The 7713-nt window shown below is 39.1% G+C and overlaps 1 long non-coding RNA gene across 1 annotated transcript; it reads left to right on the top strand.

Moving 5' to 3' along the window:
* The first annotated feature begins 255 nt into the window (after positions 1-255).
* On the top strand, positions 256-2650 carry LOC120792757. The gene is made up of 3 exons (XR_005707885.1): positions 256-291; positions 1999-2126; positions 2572-2650. It is a non-coding gene; the product is annotated as an uncharacterized LOC120792757 (long non-coding RNA).
* The last annotated feature ends 5063 nt before the right edge of the window (positions 2651-7713 follow it).

Below are 7713 nucleotides of genomic sequence, written 5' to 3'. Positions count from 1 at the left end.
CATGTTGAGCAAACAGCAGGCAGCTCTCACAGGTGATTAGAGCTCATTAAGGAAGTCCGAGCCATAACTTAATTTAAGATTTCAGGAAGTTTGCAGACCCACGCCGCGGCTGGAAAGTCTGAATCCAAGCTCAAGATGTTGACACGGTAAATAATCAGACCAATAAAATCAGATGGAGGTCTGTCGGAGGGTCGATACCCGAGGCGCTACAAAAGGAGGCGGCGTGGATCCTGACACACAGTCTGTGGGTCCGATCTGGTCTGACCTGGTCTCTGAGCAGGATCTGTCAAGGTGAGTCCCTCAAATTGTTTTTGCTGAGAAAAGCTTGTCACTTTTTACATTTGTTTAGGGCAGGGGTCAGCTTGTTCAGCGGGGAGCCAACAAAGTTGTACAGGCACGTTGGAAATGCAGCCTTTTTAAAAAAAAAATTTAAATTTTAAAGCATTAATTTATTTATTTATTTTTGCTTTTTACAATAAATCAGATTCACTAAAGCTTGTTTTAGGGTGGTAGCTGAGGGCAGATGATTTGTTTTAACCTATTACTAACAGTTTAATATAAAAAATGACCAAAAAAAAGGCTCATATAAGGCTGCAACCAACGATTATTTTTCATTTCATAAGCTGTTGATTATTTTCTCAATTAATACTTTTCTCGATAAAATGTCAGAAAACAGTACAAAAAAGGCCTTTTGGTAATTTCTCGTGTTGTCAGACTAACTTTGCAAAACCCAAAGATATTCCGTTTACTGTGACATGAAACCAGGAGGAGCTGTTTGCTGTGACTAAAATGAATATTCGCTTATCAAAAATGCTGCACATGCAGATTAATTTTCTGTCGAATGACAAATCGATCGATCGACTAACAGTTTGAGTTGCACTACGAGACTTAAACTGTAATTGACAGGTTATCCACACTCATTAAACATTGAGCTGTTTCATTTATGGTTGAATGAAAATGTTTTTATTGTTTTGAAAATCGTCATCATTAGCCATTTCTTGTAGACTGCTACCCATCATTGATTATATTTGTTGGTACAAGGTCATCTTTATTGGGGGTTTCACAAGTCTCTTATTTACACTGTTACCTGCCGTAGAGTAATGTACAATTAGGCAAAAGCTTTGATGCAAACATCGAAAGGGAGAACTTCAACTTTCATTCAGGGGGGCAGATATTTCTGTTGGGGAAGCTGAAACTGGATGAATATAAAAAAAAGTAACATGGTTAGACATTTTTCCTGAGAGAAAGATACTTTTGTTTTCTACTCCAGCACACCTGAGCCACCCAACTGCTAAGATTACAGGTGCAATCTCTCAAACTTTCTAAGAGCATCTTCTATCTAACGGGATAATTTTCCAACACTGCGGGGATCTGCTCCCATTCGGCCACAAAAGGCATTAGGGAGGTCCGGCGCAGATGTTGGGTGATGAGGTCTGGCTCAAGGTTACACTTTCATCCCAAAGATGTTCGGATGGGGATCGAGGTCAGGGCTATCTGCAGACCAGTCAAGTTCTACAGCACCAAACTGGGGGAAAAAAAAAAACATTTCTTATGGAGCTGGCTTTGTGCACAGAGGCAGTGTCATGTTGAAACAGGAAAGGGACAAACACAAACCGTTGACACAAAGCTGCAAGATATATATATATATATATATATATATATATATATAGACACACAGACTCACACACACCCCCTTGAAGACCTGTAGGCTGAGCTACAACTATCACAGACAAACAGCTACATCATGATGAAATGAAACCCCTTGGTCAGATTATAAGAAGGAAAAAAGGAAAAGTTTGATTGGTTTTTTTTTGAAATAACCTTGAGCTGCTACTGGTTCCCCTCCTCCGTCAGTTTGAGTCCAGTTTGAGTCTAAAATATTACCTTCATGCTGTAGCGTTGGGATTTCCCTTCAGTGACACTTAGAGGACTAAACCAAACCGTGAAAAATAGACCCGGATCACATGTACACTAAAGGCTGTGTTTGTCTGTTTGAAGGTTTGAAAAATCAACTCGTCTCCTCAGGAAATCCTCGTCTTCATCATCCTCATGATGCCGTCCATCAGTGTGTCTCAGGTGTTCCTGCTGTCAGCCCTCCTCCACCTCGCCACATCACTTCCTGTCAGGTAAAGCGTCACAGACGCTGCTGAAAAGTCTTGTGTATGTCTGGGCAAAGAAATCCCTTCACGATTCCTCTAAATATGGTAACACATTCCACTTACACATTTTATTTCATAGCAACGATTGATTTGAAATAAAAAAGATGGATTAAAAAAAAACTGTAAACTTTTTAACTTTTTAAGATGTCTACTGCATGTTACAGAGAAATTCTCTCTTTGTTCCATTTTTATTTTTGCCTTCCTCTCCTGTATTTATGTGCCAAATCTTTTTTTTTTTTTTTTTGAAAAGGTTTATTTTCTTTAGATTTGCATTTTAAAGTATTTATGCTATTTTTCTGTCTTTTCTTATGTTTTGGGTGCATCATGTAAAGCGCTGTGAATTGCCCTTGTGAATGAAATTTGCTATATAAATAAACCTGCCTTGTCTTTGAATGCTGTCCTGTGGCCTCAGGGATGAAGCTGAGGTCAGACACCTGAACGCACCTTGGTCTCTGTCAGGGATGAATTCTGCAGACACTCCGCTTGAGGCCAGACTCTGGTAAATTTACACACAAAACAAAAAAGATAAATCAATAAATTACCTTTTACACATTTTGGTTAAGAAATGAATCCTCTCTTCCGTGTGGCGTTCATAGGCACAAATGCTGATCGTCCCTTAAAGCTGGTATAATCAATATTTTTATTGAAATAATGTATCAAATGACAATGTGAAAATAATGATATGTGAAAGGTGTTCACGGTCATGAACGTACAGAAAAATATCACCGGAGCTTCATAGTGCGTTTCAGTTCGTTTAGCTCTCTGGTTCACCCTCACCGCAGCAGACAGATGCTTCCAGTGGAAAAAGATGTAAAACCAACTGTACAGTACCTGCTCCGCAGCAAAACAGCAGACAGTTACAGTCAGAGACCAGCTGGTGAACACGGTGAAGCGTTTAGCAGCTAAAGAGCCAGATGTTTCCCTCAGGAGCTGGTGGAGACCAAAAACAGAGATAAAAGAGAGGGAATACTGGACTCTTCAGGTGGACTCAAGGATCGTTTTTTTCTGTAACTGCTGGATGTGTACCTAACTGCTCAACATATCAACTTAAAAGGTGATATGTCATCATATGTCATTTCCGCTGCCCCGAAGTGGCCAAAAATCAGTTATTGCTGGTTTAACTTTACTCCAAATTTAGGAGGAAAGTTAAACCAGTATTACATATATTCTGAATCATATTCGTTGCAGCTCCTCACTGAAGCTCTATAATGTTTCCATTGAGTGAAACATTCCAACAGACTCCATGTTTTTTTTTTTTTTTTTTATGGCTTCCTCACCCTATCAAATAGATGTATTCTTCATACCTGCTGAATCGTTTTAGACACATTTCCCATAAATTCAGCCAGACACACATCCCAACATAGTCTCAAGTGTGTAGGCAAAAAGCCAAAAACATCTTCTGATTAAGTATCGTTTGAATGTTGTAACTGCACTTGATAAATCATCCTTTCAGTGTTCAGGCACCCTTTTTTTCTCTTGAGCTAAGTTTCAAATTGCTGTGTAACTAACATTAGTAAATCAGCCCACCAACTTTATGACTTTTCTCCTCTTCTACAACTTTTACTGTAGGTTTGAGCATTTAGCAACATCCCATAATTATCGCTTCTGGCCAAAGTGGCCGCTGTTCAGCAGAAAGTGTACAATCTCACTTAAAAAAAAAAGGTTGCTTTAAATAAGAGTTTGAAGAAAGTTGGAACATACAGTGTGAGTTTGTAAAGATGGAGAGAGGAGACCTGACTGCTGTTTTAAGAAAGACTTGAAAAATTGTGAACCTGTCCTTGAAGGAAGACACTGAACCACAAATTCAACTTGTGATGTGGGGAAATAAGACAGATAAATAGGTTTTTTTTTTGTTTTGATAAAAGCATCTCAAATTCAATCTGATGTTGATCCTTATTGATCTAATTACCGATGTGACTGTGTTTCAGGCAGCTGCTGTCTGCAGGCCTGGACCGCAGGAGGCAGCTGGGAGACATCGAGTTCTCCAACAGATACGCAGAGTTCCTGCGATCTAAAGCCAAACACAGCTCCGTCTGCGCTTTCCTGCGCCGCATGCAGAGCGTCAAGAAGAGGTGTGAGGCTTCAGACACATGATAACAGCTGAGCTACAAGTTATAAGAACAGTGATACAAGTTATATGTCCCCGTCACCTTGTCCACAGAGGAGAAGAGAGATGTTGATAAAAATGATGATATGTTTATCCAGGATGTTTTAACGTATAACGGTACATTCACAGTAATGATACTTTACTAGCAGCGTGTGATTAGGAGTCTTGGGCTTTGCTTCTCAGGCTACAGCTCTACCTTCTGATTGGTGGAGACTGTACCTACAGACATTACTCATGGCCATAAAAACAATCAAAAACGTGTTTTTCCAGTAAAAGAAAATGGTGCTTTAATATATTATATTATCGTACGTTACAATTTATAATCAGTATTCTGCTAAAACGATAAGGCACCCAAGGACATTGCTCTTTGTAGTAAAGGAGCAAATACAATATTTGTTTATCATAAAATATCAGTTCTCCATTTACAAAAATATTTAACTAGAATTAGTGCATTAAATTATTTTTTAAACTACTATTAATTTGGATAGCTCAATAACCAATTCCATTATAATACATCATTTAATTTTATCTTTCGTATTTCTAAATATATAAATACAGGAACTATCACTCACATATTTGTTTTTTTTGTCCACAGTGGGGTGGGAGGGGACATGGAGAGGGTCAACCTGCTGCTGAAACAGTACATGTGTCCGCCCATCTACAACAACTGGCCGACCGACCTGTAAACAACACACAGCAGAGAAAGAGAGAGAGAGAGAGATTAACTCTGATGTGAGAAGGACAAACATGTTACTGATGTTCTGAATAAAGCTCTTTATATGCAGCTGTTATCATATTTAATATGTAAACATGGATATATTTGTTATTAAAAGAAGTTTTAAAAATTGGTTTAGGTGTTTAGTGTATTGGGTAACTATTCACACCATTTATACACTACATTCAGTTTGATAAGTGGATAGCAACAAGGACTTTTATAATGAGTTATTGATCTCAGTGAAAGACTGAGACTAAAACAAGACCAGAAGTCTAATCGAGAACAAAATTTGCCTTGAAGGTGGCGCTAGATGAAGGTTCACGGGGTCATTAAAATTGAAAAGGGTTCATCCTCTGGATCCTAAAGATTAAGCCAATAACATTTGATTAAATTAGCATGCTAAAAAACGTCAGTTAGATTAGCGTAATCAGATATTTCCCACTCATCATAAACTGCATGAATAGCACTTGCTCTGAAACACACCTTTCTCCATGTATGCAGGCATTCATAAAACAAATACCTGCATTTACAAAAGATATATCTTTTGCGCCCCTAAAACAAATTTTTGGAAGTCATGCTAGTTTGTAATGCTATAGTAACATCCTGTTTTTCAGAAACCAATTTACACATTACTAAAGTCTCTAAGACATTTTTAAAATTTGAATCGTGCAATCCAATTAAGTAAATCACTAGGTTGAATCTAGCTAGTAGTTACTAAGAACATAGGAGGGATGTTGGTTCAACCAAATCAGTAGTCAAATCATTTTGAGGACAGTCACACTGTAGCGTGAACACTTGAACAAGGTCATAGACAAACATCACCATCCTCAGCCCTTAAAATAAATAGGTTTCAGATATACAGCATATGCTAATAATTTCTCCAGAACCCATCTGAATCCAGAATCCATCTGAAACTCCCTCAATGCTGTTGAATACAGAATAATAACAGCATTTTTTGAATCAAAAGAAAATGACCCTCATGCAAGAACCTATCTTATCGTAGATTTTGTTCTTATCCTTAACCTGCCTCTGGTCTCTCCTTCTCTGAAGTTTAATTTCCTATAAGCCCTGGAAGTTCAGGGGCTAAGCGACACGGTTTTAGAGAAGAGGTGAGTCCACGAACGAGTCGAGGGGACTCGGTGACTTCGGACATGTCTGTAGTTACAGAAGAACAGAGAGGACTGAAAGTTGTGGAGGTGTTGAGAAACCAGATATTACAAATAGAAAGTTGAAAATAGGGGATTTTTTTCTGTGCGCACAAAGTAATCATTGTTTTGCTTTGTCAAAATTGCAAAGGTTTATAAAATAGTAACAATAAAAAAAAACACACTAAGTGAATAGAAAAATGCACAAATACAAATGTGCAAAATGTCCTATGTCCAGTGTCATGTGATTGAAGAGATCGTGAGGAAGCACTGGGATGCAGAGTCTCGAGTGTCATGGCAAGAGATTGGGTGACGTCACGCGCAGTTGCCGGGTTAGCAAAGGGGAAATGGGAAAGAGCGACCAAGATGGCATTTGAGAAATCTCTCATTATGTCGTTTGGACATAGCTCCACAGCTAACAGTTCAATGTCTGCGCTGCAGAAATGTGCTTTTACAGTAATGTGACCAGTTTTCTTCTGCTCTGTTTTATCGATGGTAGCGATGGGATCTCGATTATTATTATTTCTGCAGGGGCCTCCGTTGTAATCCATTTCACTTTCCCAAGGAAATCCACAATATGGGTTTCTGGTGGGGTACATGAAAGAGCACAGGATATCCTCGGATCTAAGACCTGCCTCCTTCTTCGTACCACTTGTCAGTGTACTTATTTTATTTTTTTATATCATCAACCTGAGACAGATATGAGGGGGCAAGCCCATTTATAGTTTTTATGTCATTATACCACCTCAAAGTCCAATCTGGCATGGATAGGGAGCCAATGAAGGGAAGTTAAAATTGGTGTAATGTGGTCAAATTATCTGGATTAATTCAAGTTCTCACTGTGCCATTCTGAACCATTTGAAGATTCTTAGTAATAGCACATGTCAGGCCAGGAAAAAAAAGAAAAGAAAGGCATGAATCAGGATTTTCAGCATCTGCCACAGACAGAAAAGACCAAATTTTAGAGGTGGAGGATCAAAGGTAACACCCAGGTTCTTGGAAGTCATACTTTGAAAAATCACATAGTTGTCGAGAGTTGCTGTTACTTACTAGTTCAAACTAGCAGCACTTTTGAAAATAGTGGAGTCTGGCTGATCAAGGTGTGCTTTCTCAAGTAAAGGTTTAACCATAGCGGTTTTAAAGCTAGTGGGACCAGTGCCAGTAGTCAATGATAAATGAACATTATTCAGCACTGTAGGTCTCAAAACTGGCCAGAGATCTTTGGAGAGTTTAGCTGGCAAGAGGTCGAGAAGACAGGTAGGGGGTTTAGAAGCCAACAGCGAGGGCTGCTTTTGAGTAAGTTTGGCTACAGTGTCAAAAAGCAATCTCGGATTGTGTTTATTGTTACTGATTAAGAGGAAAATGCTGGTCCAGCAGTGTGTACTGTAGGTCAGTGTACACTCGTGCCAATGGAGGAAGAGAGCTTCTGATTTTGATTTGCGCCATTTGTGCTCCATTCTCCTCCAGGCCTGCTTCAGAGGATGTGTTTCCACAGTAAACCAGGGTGTGGACCTCTATGACCATCTAGTATTGGCAGTTGGAGGTGCAGGCGAATCCAGGAGACTAAGACAGAGCTGTGTTTAATTC

Source organism: Xiphias gladius, chromosome 8, assembly GCF_016859285.1.
Source record: "Xiphias gladius isolate SHS-SW01 ecotype Sanya breed wild chromosome 8, ASM1685928v1, whole genome shotgun sequence".
Classification (NCBI taxonomy): domain Eukaryota; kingdom Metazoa; phylum Chordata; class Actinopteri; order Istiophoriformes; family Xiphiidae; genus Xiphias; species Xiphias gladius.
This window is presented reverse-complemented; position numbering and strand designations above follow the sequence as displayed.